Source organism: Glycine soja, chromosome 17, assembly GCF_004193775.1.
Source record: "Glycine soja cultivar W05 chromosome 17, ASM419377v2, whole genome shotgun sequence".
Lineage (NCBI taxonomy): Eukaryota > Viridiplantae > Streptophyta > Magnoliopsida > Fabales > Fabaceae > Glycine > Glycine soja.
Window position 1 is genome coordinate 37,549,810 of NC_041018.1, and position 20,853 is coordinate 37,570,662.

Sequence of the window (20,853 nt, forward strand, 5' to 3'; positions counted from 1 at the left end):
TTTTAAAAATAATTATTTAAAAATAAGCAAACTTATTATATATAATTATTTGTGGTTTAATTAATATTATAAAATAAATATTTTTATTTTGTAAATGTATTATACTATTATTAGTATTAAAAAATTATTAATAATATAATTTTTTAAAAAAATTATTATAAATTTATCATAAATCACAAGATTGAATAAGAATATAATTTTTTTAAAACCGTAAATTCATAGAATATTTATTTTTTGGGAAAAAATGTAAATTATATTAAACCCAAAATGATACAATAATAAACGGGGCATATCTGTCGTTAAAGAAAATCAAAAGTCTCCCTAATACAAGAAGACATATATCAAGATGCTAAAATAAATGCAACAGGTGCGCTTGTCTATACATAAGAAACTTAATCTTGCTAATAACCTTATGACAGAAAATTGATAATTTTAAAAAATCCGCTTATTCCTAGACAGTCAAATGCAGTCGACTATAATTGTTATAGCTAGACAACGTAATTTCCTGCAAGAAAAAAACAAGAAAAGTTTTTTAAAAAAATTGGTGAAGCTAAAAATGGTGGTTCGGTTATTCATTCATTCATTAATAAAGCACTAAAAATAGGTCGGTATTGTACGTGCAAGTCGCTGGAGGATAAGGGAAGCTTGTGTGGGACTAAGTCAATGCCAAAATAATACTGTATCCGATTGATCAGAAAAAATAAAAGATGGAACTAATCATTGATTATTTGATCTTAAGTACTTACTTTAGGTTAATCTAAAATAAAGAAAAACAATCTCGACCACGAGCTTCTCGAACGTTTTAATTTTTAACTCTTGTGATATACTTATATATAAGCAGAGACATTGTTCATGATCACAATTGTTATGCTTAAAATATCTACCCATCACACCATTTAGACGTTGACTGATTGTAATTGCTGTTGGGCCATAAATTTCATCTTATGCACAAAATATACATAAGTTCAATGGTAAGGCTCAAAGTATAGGAGATATATCATTGGTTCAGGGGTTAAGAAAGAGTGAAGGGAGAATGGAGGAAAAAAAATTAGGGATTTGGGTACAAGAATCCTTGACCAGCAGCAAAGGAATCTTTGAGTGGAAAAAGAAAAAAATTAAGTATTAAGTTGTGCTGACCTAGTATCATATTTTCCTGCAAGTGGTTCATTAAACTTGAATACTTGATGTTTGTTTTTCTTTATATTTTCATAAGCTTAAGAGTCAAGGCTTTCATTAAAAAAGAAACCCATCTATCAATTCCTTTGACAAATTCTATTTCACAGTATGTTCATGCATTGTGCTATACATTTCCCTCATCTTGTGCCCTATTCTGTTATTACTTATTCCCCTAATTGTCTATTTATTTTGTAAGATATTTTGAGTGTAATTCGAGGTCATTCAATTCTTTTTAGATATAACATTTTGTCCACAAAATGTTAAGATATAAGTATTCATTCAATCTCAAAAACAAATACTTATTTTACAGAAATATATTATTTTACAGCCAATTTATTATTCCGATCTTTTGATGGTCTATTTGACTCAATTTCAAATATTTTTTGATATTCCAACCAAACAAAATAAAGAGAACGAAACTCCAAAAAGGAAATGCGTGAAATGATCGACGTAGCATCAAATAAAAGGATGAAATAATCGTCGCCTCAAGAAATGGTATGATACGTCATTGCTGTTTCTTAAATTTTCTTTGGCTGTTGGGTTCCATTCAAGAAGGAAATTAAAGTATAGCAATCCTATGGCAAGGGATGGGGCAAAAATTCAGAAAATCCAGCAAATAATATTTCAAACAATTATTAACAAGTATATATAAATTCAATATATTCAACTAAAATGGTTGTTAAATTAGTATAATGTTTTATTACGTTCACATGAGTAAGCATAATCGATATAGTCCGTTCAACAGAAAAATTAATGTGTAAAATTCCTTTGAGTTTATGAGAGTCACATGTTGCAAGAGGAATTAATAAATCTCTTAATACGGGTTTCAATTCCTATGGAATAAAAACAAATCCATACATTGTAAATGTATATGTAAATATATATTTATAATATAAAAATTAATTTAATTCCTATAAAATTGTTATTTTATTGATAATAAAAAATCAAATTAAAATATAAGCATATTATCATTTAAATTTTTATTTTTAAAAAATAAAAGCTAGTTTATTTAATAGATACTGCTTTTTTTAGTAATTTATTAATATATTATTATTAATAATAATATTTATATTTTTATAGTTTAAATATTATTAGAGAAATTAAGTAAAGTAATAATTTTCTTTTGAATAAATAATTAATTAATAAATATCTTAATATAGTCTTCAATTCCTATGGAATAAAAAAAATCCATACATTGTAAATGTATATTTAAATATATATAAAATATAAAATTAACTTAATTCATATAAATTTTTTATTTATTGATAATAAAAAATAAAATTAAAATATAAGCATATTATAATTAAAATTTTGTATTTTAAAAAAAATTAAAAGCTATTTTAATTAATAGGATACTGTTTTGTTAGTAATTTATAAATATATTATTATTAATAATAATATTTATATTTTATAGTTTAATTATTAATTAGAAAAATTAAGTAAAGTAATCATTTCTGTTGTATAAGTAATTAATTAAAAACTTTAATTTGATATAAAAAAATCAAAAACCAATTGTTACGAAAAGAGAATAAACGTAATGATATGAATAAGAAAATATATACAAGGGTTTGTCTTAAGAATGAAAATTCAGAAATTTTCATCAATCACTTTTTTCTATGAGAGACAATTCTTCTCAAGACAAAATTAAATACTAAATGCAAAATTTCTTTTAATGCGATTTCAAATTTACACTCTACTGTAAGATTGCTAATTCCTTCGACAAGATCCAACTCTCTTTGGAAAATGAAAAATTAAATTTGTTGTGGAGATAATTTGAGACAACTATTTAAAAGTATTTTTTTCATAAATGTATGAACATGCGTTAGCTATTTAAGGAAAATGTGATCATGTTTAAAACTTATATCAAAGTATATTTTAAAAATGAACTTATTTAAATTATTAACTAATTTTCTTTTTTAAAAACTAACACAATTTATATTCAGTTACCTTCTTTCATGCAAAAATCAGTTTATGAAATTGTTTTCTTTACGAACTTCCAAAAGAACTAAGAAATATGTTTTGAATTTGATAAACGAAGCAAAGAAGCTTCCTGCGAAATTTAAGTGTGAAGTGCAAAAGTAAGGCCAAACATATTCCAAAGCAAAAGTGTAAACCTCAGCAATGGAAACCTTATTTTCAATCTTTTCTATCACAGTTTTCTCCTGCAATAATACACAAGAATGAACAATTTCAAATGTTTATCTTCTCCATTTAAATGGTCTTAGCTAAGTAAAAAAAAAAAAAGTGGTTTATTAGAGTTAAATAGTGTGCAAAGTAGTGGCAGACAGATTAAGACCTCCTTGGAGAGAAATTCTCATGTTACAGTATTGGTGACTTGGTGTGAATAAAAATTCTTATAATGGTGTGATTTTCAATCTTCTAGATACTTATCTTTGACATTTTTCCGTGGTGTGTGGTTTTCATTTGAGGTTTATCCTTCAGATATTACAATCTATCTTTCCTTTGAAATGTCTCTATAATATTCCACATGTTTTGCCATTAATTGACCTATCCAACTACTTACGTGTGTCTCTCATAAGAAACAGGGTATACATCAACCGTATCAAAAGGGAACTGCTATTTCGTCTCAATTAATTTCCAACTACCACATTTGACTCTTGCAAAACTACAAGTCCATTTCTCACTTGTACTTCGAAATAATGGAAAGTCGTGTGTTGTAATTATGTTAATCACGTATTCATCGTGTTGAGTATTGATTGAATTAGATATCTTAGAGGGTTAAATATATTTTTTCCATTCTTGTAGAATAAGTAATTTTTTGTTTTGATTCTTGTAAAAAGATGGTTCTCATTCTTATTAACTATCTATGTGTTTAATGAAATGTTAAATGATCATCTTTGATGACATTTGCTAGTGTGATACATCTAAAATTTATCTATAATTTTAAAATAAATGTTAATTATCTAAAAATGAATGTTAGGAACCAAAAACAATAATTTCAACTTTGGAAGGGATGAAAATTGATTTGTCTTGGAACCGAGATGGATTGGGATGATGTCTCCCAAGATAAATTACTAACCTATCCAATGTGGATTGTTTGTTAGAATTAAACTCCTAATAAGTGTTAACTTTGATGTGGCCTATAGGCAAAAGTACCAGTTTATGCTCCTTTCGCAAACTATTTACTAAAAGGGGGTTATTTTCAAATTATTTATCGGGGGTTTGTTTTTATTTGCATTGTGTCAAAGGCAGGGGCGTAATACAACGGGGAGCTGACACGTGACATTGAGTTGTTGTGCCAACAGATATGCGCAATGGGTTGCTACAGTTGCAGTGGCGCAATCACTTTTGAACAGACTTTTGGCAGCGTGTGTAGTGTTGACCAGCTGAAAATGTATTGTGTCATGTCAGTTGGAGCAACCCTTTGCTCAAATGCCCTAAGTACAACGTATTACGCCATTATTACCGGCACAATACATGCCTATATAAACTCTCGTTTCCCTTCCATCCACACACACTTTCTGGTACATTGTTTTCGCATCCCTCCAAATTCCTTTCTCTCTATATTACAGCTTTGTTGATATTTCTTCTGTCGGGTAAAAATCAATAATATATTTATTAATTTATTTTTATTAATTTGTATTATTTTTTGATGTTATTATTATTAATGAAAATTGTTGATGACATTATTGATTTATTTTGTAGGTTTTGTTATAAAAATGAGTTCTTCGATTATTGTTCTGGTTTATTTGAATGGAAGAATATTTCAAAGTGACGACAACATCAGATTTGAAGGCCCTAAAAAGGCTATTCAAATTAAACGTGGTGTAACTTTTGATGGGTTAAAAAAAAGAATTTGTGATAAGGTAAAATTAGATAAAAATGAAAGTATATCTACTATGACTTGCCGATTTTTAGTTGCAGGTAAATATATTGCATTGCAAATTTGTGACGATGAAGATGTTGAAACAATGATTAAAAGTTTTCAACAACAACAAGAAATGAGTGTCATTGAATTGTGCATTAAAGTAGATGTTGTCGGTGCTTCTGCGTTGAATGTGACAAATTCGCTATTATTATGTGAGAATAATATAGCTACCAATGAATCAAAAGTTCAAAGATTTGCAACAAATTTAGATGAAAATTCTGACGATGATGATTATATGATATCTAATTCATATGTTGAGGACTCGTTGGATGAGGATGAAGATATCGATGATATATCTGACACAAATGAAGAAGGTATATTTAATTAAATAATATTGTAATCTTATAATATTTTTTTGTAAATAGTATACAGAAGAGGTCCGTATTGGTATATAGTTTTAAACCATTAATGGACATTAAATAGCACTAAAAGAGGCATGTTTTCATAAATACTTTTGAGAAAAAACCGTATATTAAGATTTATTTGCAGGTGGAAGTGAGACTGCATTTTGGGAATTTGCTTCTAATTATAGTAACATTAATTGGAGTCATCCCGATGAAAAAGACATTTGTGGTTTCGATATGGCATCAACCTTCAATATTGGCCAAGAATTATTTGTTGGCATGGAATTTGAAAGCAAAAATGCAGTGAAAAATGCACTGCAACAGTATGTTATGAAGGTGCACCAAACTTTTAAAGTTCTTGAATCAAAATCACAAAAATATGTTGTTTGTTGCGCAAATCGAAGTGATGACATCCCATGCCCTTTTCATATAAGGACAATTGTATCTAAAAAAAATTGATCCATGGAAAGTTACATAGTGGGGGGGACCGCACATGTGTACCATGACAAACTTGATTCTGATTTAATTGCTACATATGCAGTAGGTATGATTTTAACTATTTTAATTATTCATGTTTGTTTATCATTGATTTGGTTTATGTTGATAATTAATTTTTGTTATAATTATTTTCATAGGGTTGATTAAAGAAGATTCATCATTGAAAATTTCTTTGATTCAAGAAAGGATCAGTGGTATGTTTAACTATAAAATTTCATACAGAAAGGCCTGGAAGGCTAAACAAATGGCCATTATGATAGAATATGGTGATTGGGATGAATCTTATGGCCAACTTTCGTCATGACCGAAGCACATGCAAAATCATTGTCCAGGATTGTATTATCAAATATGTGATGATGATTTTGTAGTTGGCAATACGGTGAGTCGTGAATACCGTCAGTTCCATCAAGTATTTTGGACTTTCGGTCAATGTAAAGAGGCTTTCAAGTATTGCAAGCGAATCATACAAGTCGACGGTACATTCTTTCAAGTATTTTAAAACATGTAAGTGTCATTTAATGTCATTAAATGTACTCATTAAATATTTTAAATATAAACGCAATATCACATATTTTAAAACATGTAAGTGTCATTAGATATAATAAAGAACATGAAATAAAAATATTATGAGAAAGAGAGCATATTAGGAAAGAGAGAGAGCAAGTTGGGAGGGAAGGGAGCAACAAAATGCTTACCAGGAAGAAGGAAGCTGCTGGAAGAGGGGGGTGTTTGCTGCAAGTGAGGGAACAACATGTGTATTTTCAATTTATAAGCGAAGAATGAGAGTTTTGGGGGGGAGGAGTATTGCGCCAACCCCTATGGCGCAACATGCTCACGTGCGTACCTGTGGTTGCGCCACTTTGCGTTGTCCCTACCTGCACCTATGCTGACTAAAAGTGGTTGCGCCACTGCGACTGTAGCAACCCATTGCACATATTTGTTGGCACAACAGCTCAATGTCACATGTCAGCTCCCCGTTGTATTGCGCCCCTGTCTTTGGCATAGTGCAAATAAAAATAGACCCCCCGGTAAATAGTTTGAAAACAGTCCCATTTTGGTAAATAGTTTGCAAAAGGAGCCTAAACTGGTACTTTTGTCGTGGCCTATATGGATAGAGGTTTTAGATCTTTTAAGTTTGGTCTCTCTATGGTAAGGTTAAGACACCATAAAAATAAGGTAAATACTTGTAAAAGATACTTCAAAAACTCAAAATTGTAAGATTTCATTCTTTTGAGAATTTATATAAAATGTTTATCTTCTATAGTGATGTTAATGGTATATATAGAAGTCAAAAATAGGTTGGATTTGGCCCAACACCCAAGGTCTCTTGTGAGTAATTATATCATATTACTCTTAGCTGAAGTGTGATATGGTATTCACACATTATGATAATTGTCTTATTACACCTCAATCAATACATATGTCTTTAGACAAATTTAATGGTTTGACACATGATTAACATAACGATAAATAAGATCTAAACTAAATTTTAAAAGATTTTTTTTACTTTAAATATGTTGAATATATTTGCTAACACGTGTATTTTCTTAACAATGTGTAAAGTCTTTTTTTTTTTACTTTATAAACACTAATAACAATTTTTTTTTCTAGTTGGCATAAATGAGTACATATCTGTATTATGATTAAACTCAATTTATAACAAAAATGAAAGAAAAAAATCATCGGGATCAAAACAAAAATTGAGTTTACAAGGACCAAAACACATTTATTTTAAATTTTAGAGGAATGAAAACCAAAGAAAAAAAATACTATAGATGCCAAAATCAAAGCTCACTCGTTTAAAGAGATTGAAAACATATTAAGTTCTTTTTAAATGAAAAAAAAAAAACACTAAAAGGAAGAGATTGAATAGTGTATATGTGAACTTTAAGAAGATTTTCAAAATCATTTTCACAAACACACAAAAGTTTTAGAACAAGTTCCCAAATGATTTCATCCAAAAAAACATGAACGGATGATAAACGCAATAACATAAAACACAATTCTGGAGAGTGGTTCATTAAACCTGGCTCGCCCAGTTCAACCTGTTGCAACCAGATGACACATCATTAAACCGACACTGAACCAAATAAAACTGGTATTTGACTCTGATTTGTTTTAAAAATCTCACATTTTACATTCCAAGTCTTTCATTTTCCATGGACAAAATCCAAATAACACAAAAAATAGCACAAGACATATTTGAACCATGAACATTTGATTCAAAACATACATGACTTACCACTCAACCAATTTTAAGTTATAGTGATTAATATATATAACCATATAGATATAAGTACAAAAATCCCAATAGTTAGATATATATATATATATATATATATATATAATCAATTATTAACTTATTAGGTCGACTCCTGACCTAGTAATTCAATACTCTAGTCAAGTTAATAATAAGTCAAAATTTGATAACTATGATGGGAATAATGGTGGCAACAATAAGAGTGATTGAGGGATAAGAGAAAAATATATAGTTATTTAATAAAAAAAAATATTTTTTTCTCTTTCAAGTATTTTTTTTATTTGAGACAATTTTTCTAATGATATATCGAGTACCAAAAAAAATTAAGGATTATCCTATCATTTTCCATTTGATTGTGATGTCCCATGGTTTTTTAAAATGTTATTATAATAATATGATACTCTAAAATCTAAAATAACAAAAAATACTATAAAAAAGAAAATAAGCATAATAAATAGAACTTAATGAGTATGGATAATCACCATAAAAAATTATACGTTGTAAATCAATAAAAAATAATTATCAATGTTAATTGTGATTGAATTACGATAAAATTATTATCTTATTTGTAAAAAAAATAGAATATCATATAAAAAAAATTAATAAATCAGTTTGATATTTAAGAATTACAAATTTATTAAATTGAAGAGTAATTTTTAGTTATTTGATTTATTAGATCTTGAATTTTGAATCATTTTAAAGCTATTCATAAACGAATAAATGGAGTATAAAACTTTTTTATATTGTTAATGTATAACCTATTTTTTTAAGTAAAAAATACACATAATAATAAATTTTTATTACAATAATAATAATAATAATAATAATAATAATATTTTTTTACAAATATTATAAAAATAAATATTTATATACTCAACCCCAAAAGCTAGTTCAAAGGGGTTTTAGCCGATGTTAAACTTATCATCTTAGAATGTGAGTTTAGACCTAACTCAACCCCAAAAGCTAACTAAAGGGATGACATTTTTATATTCTAATTTGACTTTATATTTATTTAATTGATGTGAGACTTGAGTTTTTCCAACATATACTCAGTAGTTTTACACTTTTGCTAATTGATAAATTGTGACCAAAATATATATATATATATATATATATATATATATATATATATATATATATATATATCGAGTCATGCGTTATTAACTTAGGTCCACTCCTGATGTAGTAATTCAATGCTCTAGTTAAGTCAAAGGTCCACTCCTGATCTAGTAATTCAATACTCTAGTTAAGTCAATGATAAGTCAAAATTTGATAATTATGATGAGAATGATGGTAACCTTAATAAGAATAAGTGAGAGATTTGTAAAAAAAAATAATAAAATATCATATAAAAAATTAATAAATCAGTTTGATATTTAAGAATTACAAATTTATTAAATTAAAGAGTAATTTTCAGTTATTTGATTTATTAGATTTTGAATTTTAATAATTTTTTGAGCTATTCATAAACGATTTTATGAATAAATCGAGTATAAAACTTTTTTATATTATTATTTTTTAAGTAAAAAATACATATAATAATAAATTTTTATTACAATAATAATAATAATAATATTTTTTACAAATATTGCAAAAATAAATATTTATACAGTAGTTTTACACTTTTACTAATTTGTAAATTGTGATTTTTCCAGTAAAATTAAAAATCTATTTTTTCTAACTTTTCTACTTTGAGCAGATTGAAGTGTGTGTGTGTGAGAGAGAGAGAGAGGGGGATCTTACTCTGTCTGAATGGAAAAGAAAAGCGTCACCGTGCAGATCCGTGATTGAGCAAAACGACGTCGTGCTGCTACGCATCGCATCGAAGTTGCAACAATGGCGAGTTCCGAATCGCAAGAGCATCATCCATGGATCTCGAATGCAGTTCCTTTGTTGGTGGTTCTTCTAATTGCACTTCACGTCTTCGCTTTGGTAACCCTAATTTCTTCTTCTTCTTCTTCTTCTTCAATTTTTTTTCCTCACCTCAACAGACTTAACCTAAATTCTCCTCTTTCTCTCTGCTTCAGGTGTATTGGATTTATAGATTGGCCACTGACAATAAGCCACAACAGCAGCAGCAGCTACAACAACAGCAACAGCAACATCAACAGAGAACAAAGGCTCACTGACCGACAACAACAACAACAACAACAACAAACGTTCTCATTCAATTTCATTTTCTTCAAACAATTGTTGTATGAAATTGTTAATTGTGTGCAGTAAAGGATATGATTTTTTTGTTTTTTTGGTATAACAGTGATGAATGAAGTTTTGTTTAATTTTTAAATTTGAGTGTTGCTGATATAGTTGATGCTGTTTGCTTCCACTAGCTAGTGTGCTTTCTGTTGTGTTAAAATTGAATAATGTGTGTGGAATATAGTCAAGCTACAATGCAATTTAGGTCATCTCATGTTAGTTGTATTGTATGCTTAGAGTGAGTTGATATCAATGACTCAATACTATATGTATCACATGAACAGAGAGCAAATGATTTAGAAATTAAGTAATTCAAGCAGGGGCTTGCATCTGGTGTCTAAGGTAGTTTCATCATTTTGCTCAAGATGGATTATGTTAAAGGCTTAGAAGTTAGAGCAGGGAGAAGGAGCTATTTATGAACAGTTGAGCACTAAAATGTTTAAAGGAAGTGGGTAAAGAACTAAAGATGTTTTCCTAGAAACTTGATCTGTAAATTGTTAGTTCAGAATGATTGCATTGTGTTAAACGAAGGTATTGCTTTAAATTATTGGATGTCTGTAGTGAACTATGCTTCATAATCATAGAGCCAAACCAATATCTTGGGATTGTAGCATTGGTTTGTAACGGTGTTGAACGTCGTCATGTGATCCATATAGTGTTTCTCATTTAATGGGATAAGACTTTGTTGTTGTTGTTGGTGGTGGTTTATAAAGTTTTTTGGAAATGCTAGCAAGTAGCAACATGCTATCTAAAACACTCTTCACTATTGGTTGAAATCCATGACTCTCAAAACCATGTGAATCATGTGCTTGGTTTCACGAGATGAAACCTAATGACAGTGTGTTGCTAGCATTCATGTTTCTCACAATAAAATATTTTTCCTGCATTTTTCGTCTTTCTTGCCTTGTCAATGTTGCATTTTAAGGCCTGGTCAGCTGGCCTTGGAAATATGCAGGCGTGCACTAGTTAATAGAGTAATGATATTTACAGAAACAAAAATTCTCAAACACTCCTCACAAGTTTGTGAAAATATAATTTCTCATGTTTAATGTTTGTCTAGTGATTATAAATAATGGGAAAGATGAATGATATATCTACTGTTCACATAATTCCTGAACTCGGGTGTGATGTTTACTGCTTTTATTTGTTGTGGGTTTATGTGATTTTCATTGAGGTGATGATTTTCCAAACCTGTAATGCAGAGTATATGTAATAACATTTGGAACAACTGAGAAATATGTAATGCAAGTATCATCGAAATAAGTGATTGATGAGGGTATGCATTATGTAATGTGATTATTGTATCTTTTATAATAAACATCAGTTGCATTATGTAATGTGATTATTGTACCTTTCTAGATGTGCACGAATATTTCAACAATATCTGCTTGTACGACTTATACAATAGTGCAAGATGTGTGCTATTTTATATCAGGAGTCAATATTAGCAATATTGGATTGCTTTTCAGGGAGGTGGCTTAACCAGTTAACCTATATGTAGCTGCTTGAGGTGAAATGTGAACTGTAAGTGATGAGAAAAGAAACAATTATATGTGCGGGAGAAAAAATTCTGTGCTCCTTGATAGTGTGTATTTTGCTTTCGGTTTTTCTTTATTTCTTTTTCCTCCCAAAAGTGTGGTTTGGGAGACTCTAAAGTTGACCTTAGTGGTTCGTTGGGACGACTCTAGTGATAAGTAAATTTGATCTTAACCATTGAGGAACTTCTGGTATTCAAACCCACAATAAGTATTAAAAAAAATCGTTTGTCTAAAGGTGAACTCTACCAAAATCTTGCAAGATAATTGAAAAAGAAAATTAAAATGTTTTTCATTCTCATAAAATTAGAAGCATAAAATTAGAAGAAATGTATGTTATTCATCCTTGTAAAATTTTTAGTATGTTTTTTATTCTTGTAAAATTAAAATATCATTTTATTTTTCAAAACATGATATGTACACTAACAATAATGATTTTTTACATCAGATATGTACATAATCGATACAAATGTAATATTTTTTTACATCAATTATATGTATAATTGATGTAAAAAAAGTTATACGCATAAGTTTGAATATTCAAACTTTGTTCCATACAAAAAAATGAACATTTTAATTGAGTAGGAAAAATATACTAAAATTTTTACAATGAAAAAAAAACATACATTTCTAATTTGAAACATATTTAAGTCTTGAAAAAAAAAATAGTCTTTGGGCGCCAAACTGCGTGTATTATCAGTGGAAAATAGTTGTAGTTTAATTTTGATATACTCAGTAAAAAATTTTACAGTATCACTCAATTAGACAACATCTTACATAGGACTCTGTAATTTGTGTGCTCCCAATTAAGCCATATAACTTTGAGCTCCAAATTCTGCTGCACATTGGGCCTAGAGAAATGAGACCCATATATGTGGCTGCAATTTTCTCTTGCCATGTTTCCTGAATTGGAGATTTCCCAAGTTCAATTCAGTCAATTGGGGCTCCTTCTGACAGCATGATTGTAATTGAGCAATTGTTTCCTCCACCTCCATTGTTGCTTTTGACACGTATTCCAAAATATAAAATTACATTCCAGATATTGACCTTTCCGAAAAATAAAAATTTTACATTCCAGAATGTAAAATTACATTCATTCTCGATTAGGATTTCTGGAAGCAATCGCCTTGTAGTAATTGAATCCAACGGCAGACACTGTCGTGCTTCAACATTTTCAGAACCTTGGGTTAAATTCTTCTTCAAAATTTCACCAGCTTGGGCCGATTGGGTGACCACGGACCACCCCGGAATGCAAGTATGCAAGCTTTCTATTGATTTACTTGATTGTGCTTCTATTCACCAATTTAATGCAAGTTAATTAATATGAAAAATATTTACGGGTCATTATTTGATTGTCAATATCGATGGGAGATATAAAAAATCATTTTTTTAATTTTATATAAAAAATTGTAAACAAATAGTAATAATTAGTTATTTAATATAATTTGTAAATTATTTTTAATCCACTCTAATGGTTTAGACTTTATTTTTAGTGAATCAACATAAATATTCCTCCGCTGTGCTGTTCCACGTGTGTCTCTAGATACTCTTTTTCATAATTTCATTGTTTGGTCTAATAAACAGCCAATGTACTTGTTGTTATAATTGAGAGTAGTTCAGGGAAAACAAACAATCCAAAGGAATTCTATATATCATGAAGCTCTCTGTAACCTTGATATGCTTAGCTGTATGTCCATCTATGCGACACTCACACGGTGAAGCATCTAATAAGATTTTTTCTTTAAAAAAATTATTATGATTATTATCATTTGATTAAAAAGCAGAAATTTATAAAAGATGGTGTGGAAAAAATTAAAGGGAAGAAACTACACTTCAATTCAAGATAGAGAAAGTTTGCATTTATAAAGGTAGGAGCTTAAACTTGTGAATTGTTTAGATAACACAAGATTTTATCTTACTCTACTTTATTAGGGTGTGTTGAATACAAGTTACATTCAATGTAACTTGTATTTTTCCTGTTAACATGCTTTAACTGCAATCTAATTTTATTTTAGGAGATGCTAAAACATACACAACTATACATGTGAAAGGTTAAGGATATACTAAATGAGCTCTTTAATTTTAATTGAAGAAAATGATGTCATTTTATCATAGAGTATTTATCAACAAAATTCTCCTATGCATGCATCATCAACATCCAAAAGATTTCCATGTGTCCAGAGCAGTCTAATTAAACTGCATGACAAAATGATCTCAAGGGGTTTCATTTAGAAACTAATTTCCAATAAGGGTTCGTTTTGAAACATTTTGCGTTGGCGGTCTATTTTGTGGAAGCGTTTCATCGAGGAGCATGACGAAACACATATTTCGCCATTCCTGCTGGCGAAACAGTGCATGCATGTCGCCATCCTCACTGGCGAAACACAAGTGTATTTCGCCATCCGTACTGGCGAAATAGCTAGTAGGTGCAATGTATTTCGTCATCCGTATTAGCGAAATGGTTGGGTATATAATAAAAAAATTGGTTCGCTGCCTCTACCAAAAATTGTTTCCCTCTGATTATGCACTCCTAAGAGACACAGTTGGTTCACTGCCTCTACCAGAAATTGCTTTCCTCTGATTATGCACTCTTAAGAGACACAAGAGACACACCAGTTTTAAGTTTTGTTATTTCTCCATATCTCTCTCTCATTTTAATATCAGATCTGCTCGTATCTCTCCTTTTTGAATCCTCGCATCATTTACAAATTTTGTTTGAAGTAATATTTTTTTTTGTAGAATTAAGTTTTAATCTTAAGTTTAACTGAAGTAGTATTTTTTATAATTAGATTATTTTATTTTGAAGTTATTGTTGTTATGATTAATTATTTATAATAATTTTTTAGTAGGTATATTTTGGTATATGATGAATTCGGTTATAACAATCTTATATTTCATTGGAAGGGTATATGAAGAGAATGATAGTGTAATATTTGAAGGCAGTAAAAAAAATGGTTCAGATTAAACATGGAATAAGTTTTAATGTTTTGAAAAAAAATTGAAGGTAAATTTAGAAAATAATGAAATTATTTCTTCTATAAGTTGTAGATTTTTAGTTTCAGGAAAATATGTTGCGTTGCAAATATGTGATGACGAAGATGTTGAAACTATGATTGAAAGTTTTCAACAACAAGAACAAATGTCAGTTATAGAATTGTACATAGAAAAGGATGTTGTTGGTGGTTCTACGTTTCATTATGCAAATTCTGTTAGATCATGTGAAAATAATTTATCTAATAATGAGTCGAAACCGCCAAGAAATGTAAGTAATTTAGATGATGATGAAGATGATGATGATTATCTTGTGTCTAATTCATACGTTGAAGAGTCTTTAGATGAAGATGATAGTGCTAATGGTATATCTGATGCAGATGATGAAGTCACCCACACGATTGAACCAGTTACAATTGTTCAACCAAGAGAAGATATATTTAATTTAATTAAAAAATAGTTGAATACATTAATCATTTTATAACAACTGTATTTAATGGTAAATAAATATTTTTGTGATATTGACCTAAATTTTATTTTTTTAACTATTAGGTGTAGAAGGAATTCAAAATCCATTTTGGAATGATGCTTTGCATTATAACAATATCAATGAGAGTCATCCTGAAGAGGAGGACATTTGCGGTTTGGAGATGCCATCAAGTGTTAATGTTGGACAAAAATTATATGTTGGTATGGATTTTGATAGTAAAGATGTGGTAAAGAATGCACTAAAACAATATGTTATGAAGGTGCATCAAAGTTTTAAAGTTCTTGAAACCAAATTGCACAAATATATCATTTGTTGCCCGAATAAAAGTGCAGAGTGTCCTTGCCCTTTTTATATGAGGGTAATGGGGTGGACCACACACATGTCTAAATATGAGTGTGACACAAGATCATTACAAACTTGATTCATATTTAATTGCCACTTGTGTAGTAGGTACATTTTTAATTTTCATATTATCCTACTTTTGCATTTTTTGTTATTTAAATTTTTTTATTTTATTAACAGACATGATTAGAGAAGATCCATCAATAAAAGTTTCTTTGATTCAAGAAAGAATAAACAGTGAATTTGCCTATAAGGTTTCGTACAAAAAAGCATGGATGGAGAAACAAAAAATGATTGCAATTGAATATGGCGATTGGGAAGAGTCATATGCGAAACTTTCATCGTGGCTAAAACACATGCAAATAATTCTCCTGGATCCTATTTTCAAATACTGCATGACGATTTTATTGTTGGGAATAGGGTGAGTCGTGAACACCTTCAGTTTCATAGAGTATTTTGGACTTTCGGTCAATGTAAAGAGGCTTTTAATTATTGTAAGCCAATGATACAAGTTGACGGCACACATTTATACGGGAAATATCGTGGGACCCTGTTAATGGCCACATCACAAGATGAAAATGATGGTGTTCTTCCTCTAGCATTCGCCGTAGTCGAAGGTGAAACGTTAACAGCGTGGTCATGGTTTTTGACACACTTACGTGAACACGTGATAGATAAAAATGGTATTTGTCTCATATCTGATTGTCACACGAGTATAAAGTCTACTTTTGCTAACAAAGCACTTGGTTGGCAACCTCCCCACGCTTATCATGTTTACTGTGTCCGACACATAGCAAGCAATTTCAATCGCAAATTCAACAATGTCAAACAAAAAGAAATGTTGAAGAAATTGGGTAAGATTTAATTTATAATATGATGTTAATTTAAGTATCATATATACTTAAAATTGTTGTTGCTAACTAATTTTATGCAGGCTACACTCCTTGCAAGCATACATTTGATCAAAATTTAGAAAAATTTCGTCAATTAAGTCCAGCCATAGCAACATGAATTAATTGCATTTCAAAGGAAAAATGGACCATGGCTTATGATAAAGAAGGACGTAGATATGGTCACATGACAACCAACCAACCTCTCGGAATGTGTAAATAAGGTATTGAAGGATTGTCGCAACATACCAATAACAGTTTTGGTGAAATCAACATATCGTAGGTGCCGAAAGTACTTTTGTTGATCGTGGTCACCAAGCCCAAAGACAATTAAATGTAGGACAAGTATATTGTTCTAAGGTTGTTAAAGAACTTCGTTCGCATCTATGATATCCACTCGACAAGGTTTGAAGTAGAGGAGACATTCAATCCTATAACGCAACATGGCGGACAAAAGTGGGCAGCTAACTTGAATAACCATTATTGTCAATGCGGAAAGTATTATGCACTTCACTATCCATGTTCACACATTATTGCTGCTTGTGGTTACGTGAGCATGAACTACTTCATATATGTAGATGTTGTTTACACAAATGACCACATCTTAAAAGCTTACTCCACACAATGGTGGCCTCTTGGGAATGAAGCGAAAATTCCTCCTTTTGATGACTCATGGACACTTATCCCTGATCCAAGTACAATTCGTACGAAAGGTTGGCCAAAATCAACAAGGATAAGGAATGAGATGGATTGGCTCGAACCATCTGAGCACTGACAAAAATATAGTAGATGTGGAAGAAAAGGACACAACAGGCGTCGATGTCCAATGCAATCTGAATGTGGAAGTTGTTAAATTAATTGATTTATGTATTTTGCTTGTCTACTTCAATGAAATGGTTGCTATCCATGATCAGTTTGTTTTTTTAATTATTTATTATTATATTTTTGTACGTGACATAAACTGCATCCATTACTAAATATTCATAACATAAAAGATAATAGAAGTCTAAAATTTAAATTAAAAACATACAATAAAATATTTAAATAGTAATACGAAAATCAATCGTTATGATGTCCGTGATGACGTGAGGATGTGCCGTATGGGCGTTCCCATCTTCGTGCTTGTCTATCAGGGTTTCTTTTGCCATGATGTCTCCCCTCTTCAACTTGGTCAGCCTCAGTAGAGAAATGGTGACGTAAATCAACACCTAATAATTCATCCATATCAAGTATTGCTCCGGGTACATTTCATTGAGTACCTAATGGGGCATTTGGTGTTGGAATTGGAGCATCATGTTTCTGTGAAGGGGTCATAGTAGGCCATGAAAAATTGGGATATGTCTCCGCAGCACCACCTAATGAATGTTCGCTTGCAAAAGTATCACTTTAATGACCTTCAAATGGATATTGATACATTTGTGTCGGATACTGAGAAAATGCTGGTGGTGTGTAATACATTCTATGGCCACGCTCTACCATCTGTGGGTACAAATATGGTTCCGCTTCAACAGCCTCCCTTCGTCTGGCTATGCCTTGAGTTTCAACACTTGATTGGAGAATATTAAACTTTTGTGCTGGAATTCATGTTCTGTTGCTGGACCATGTGCAGAGGTTCAATGATTCCCTCTTGCTCTTAAGATAAAATGGTTATTCTCTCCACATATGGCACTAGATCATGCACTGTCCATGTATTTATCCCTTGTGAGACACCATTGTACTGTAATATCTCTGCAACTTCAACCTCCAATTATTAGGTGTTCAAATTAATGGATCATGTGCAGAGGTTCAATGATTCCCTCTTGCTCTTAAGATAAAATGGTTATTCTCTCCACATACGGCACTAGATCATGCACTCTCCATGTATTTCTCCCTTGTGAGACACCATTGTACTGTAATGTCTCTGCAACTTCAACCTCCAATTATTAGGTGCTCAAATTAATGGACTAAAATTTCATAAATAATTTGAACTTAAATATTCAGAAAAAAAATAAAAAATACCAATGTAGCTGTGTTTGCATTTTTAGGGTCAACAAACATCTTCGTTTTTTGCCTATACCACACCATATAGTCGGAGTTAAATCTCAGTAGGCCTTCTTGTCAAGGATAACCATCGACTCTAAAATCAGCCCGATTGTTCCATTGATTGATCATTGGGCCTAACAGTTGCCCCCAATCTTCATCATGTTTTCCTTTCAATGTTATGCCATGAATATTGAAGGGTTGCGAAGGACACCGTGAAATTAGTTGTTGCATTCCAAATTGTCTCAACACTTTATCAGGTTGGTGCCACTTAATAACTTGGAAACAAATTAGTGGCACTATCGTGCACCACGCTACACTTCCAACTAAACAAATTGGAGGCAACACTGACATAATATTTGTTGTGTAAGGCTCCCACACAAACTGCATATAATTCCAATGTTGTTTATTTTTAGTGAAATATAACATATTATTTATTATTTAAGTAATACATTTAAATGTTATTACCTCATGTTGTTTCATAATATCTAATTTGTGATGAAAAAGTATCAAATCATCATTGCCGATATGTTGATTTCCCCGTCGCAGTCACCTAAAAAAAATTATAAATTAATATAAGTTACATTATTAATTATTTTGAAATAAAATCTAATTTTTTAAACGACTAACCTGTGTCCAACTGGTTTATTTTCTATTAGTGGAGGAGTCCTCTTTGGAGCCAAACTTGTACATAGCTCCCATGCCCACATTTGTATTAAGACGCACACACCTCCAATTGATTTAATTTTATAATCGGTGACGCTGCATATCTCTCTATATAAATAAGCAATGCATACATGCTGCACTCTCTATGTTCTGTCAAAATTGCAGGTACCTTAGCGAAACTTTGCTACTGCCTTTGTAAAAAAATAAGACACCTCCAATGAATCTTAAGATACATGCATGTGTAAACCTTTCTACTTGTTGTAAGTTGCCGTCATGGTTATTTAATTCTGGAAAATGTTGAGCCAACCAACTTAATTTAATCAAACTACCTTGAAGTTCACATTCTTCTGGTCTGACCCCTAACAATTCTCCACATAAATCAGCCCAATTAAGGTTTGTTGGACCAATTAATGGTGACCCATCCACACGGAAACCTAATAAAACAGATACATCTTGAAGAGTAATAGGGCACTCTTCACATCTCATGTGAAAAGTATGTGTTTCGGCCTCCATATTTCTATCAAAATGATAATTAATGCCACATTTATTTTTCAATATCCCATTTTCATAATCCAATAAAAACTAGATTATCGAAGTAGAGGAATAATCTCGTCTGATATTTGTTCTTGACCCTAATATATGGGGACAACTCGTCTAATATGGTATTTTCTATTTTCTTTCTCATTCCAAATATATTGTGAAACATGCTTATCTTGCATCCATAACACGTTACCATCAACTGGACCAGATTTAATTTTTATATTTGATGAAGATGATGAAGAAGATGTCATTGATACTACAAAATAAAATATAATACAATAAGTGACAAAAAAATTCTAAAATATTTGTACATAATATAATAAAATTAAGTACATTTATAAAAATTAAATTTAATATATATAAAAAATATTAATGACACGATAAATATATTATACAAAATAAATTAAAATACATGCAAAGATGCTAAACAAATAATAACACAATAAACATTGTAAAAGCTAAATTTAATATATGCACAAAATTAATAAACAAATAACAGAATATATATATATATATATATATATATATATATATATATATATATATATATATATATATATATATATATAAATAGAATAATAACTTAGCATAAATACTTTTATAATATTAACATATTAATAATAAACTAATACCAAAATATATATGTAAAATAATTATATCATACACCTCTATAATACCAAAAACAAAATATTTAAATATCAACAACACAAAAAATACATATAAAAATTGCCAGGATGAATATATTACCAAAGTTTGACTAACACCAACGCACCAACAACGGAAAAAATGGCTGCGGAAGAAATGTATTTTACACAAATATATGTATAAAAATATATGGTGAATAATTTCGCTAACAATAATATAAAAATTGAAGTGGACGAAAAATATACATATGATATATTGCTGGTAGTAGATTGAAGCGTTTCGCCACTACCACCAGCGAAATAATTCGCTTTGAAGGTAGAAAAAGTAGAAAAATCTTGAAGGCAATGTGTGTATTCGGGACCACAGAAGGGT

General features: G+C 30.1%; 1 long non-coding RNA gene across 1 annotated transcript; it reads left to right on the forward strand.

The window, feature by feature from the left end:
- Positions 1 to 9,866: 9,866 nt before the first annotated feature.
- LOC114392863 lies at positions 9,867 to 10,469 on the forward strand. Its single transcript, XR_003662401.1, has 2 exons — positions 9,867 to 10,099; positions 10,195 to 10,469. It is a non-coding gene; the product is annotated as an uncharacterized LOC114392863 (long non-coding RNA).
- The last annotated feature ends 10,384 nt before the right edge of the window (positions 10,470 to 20,853 follow it).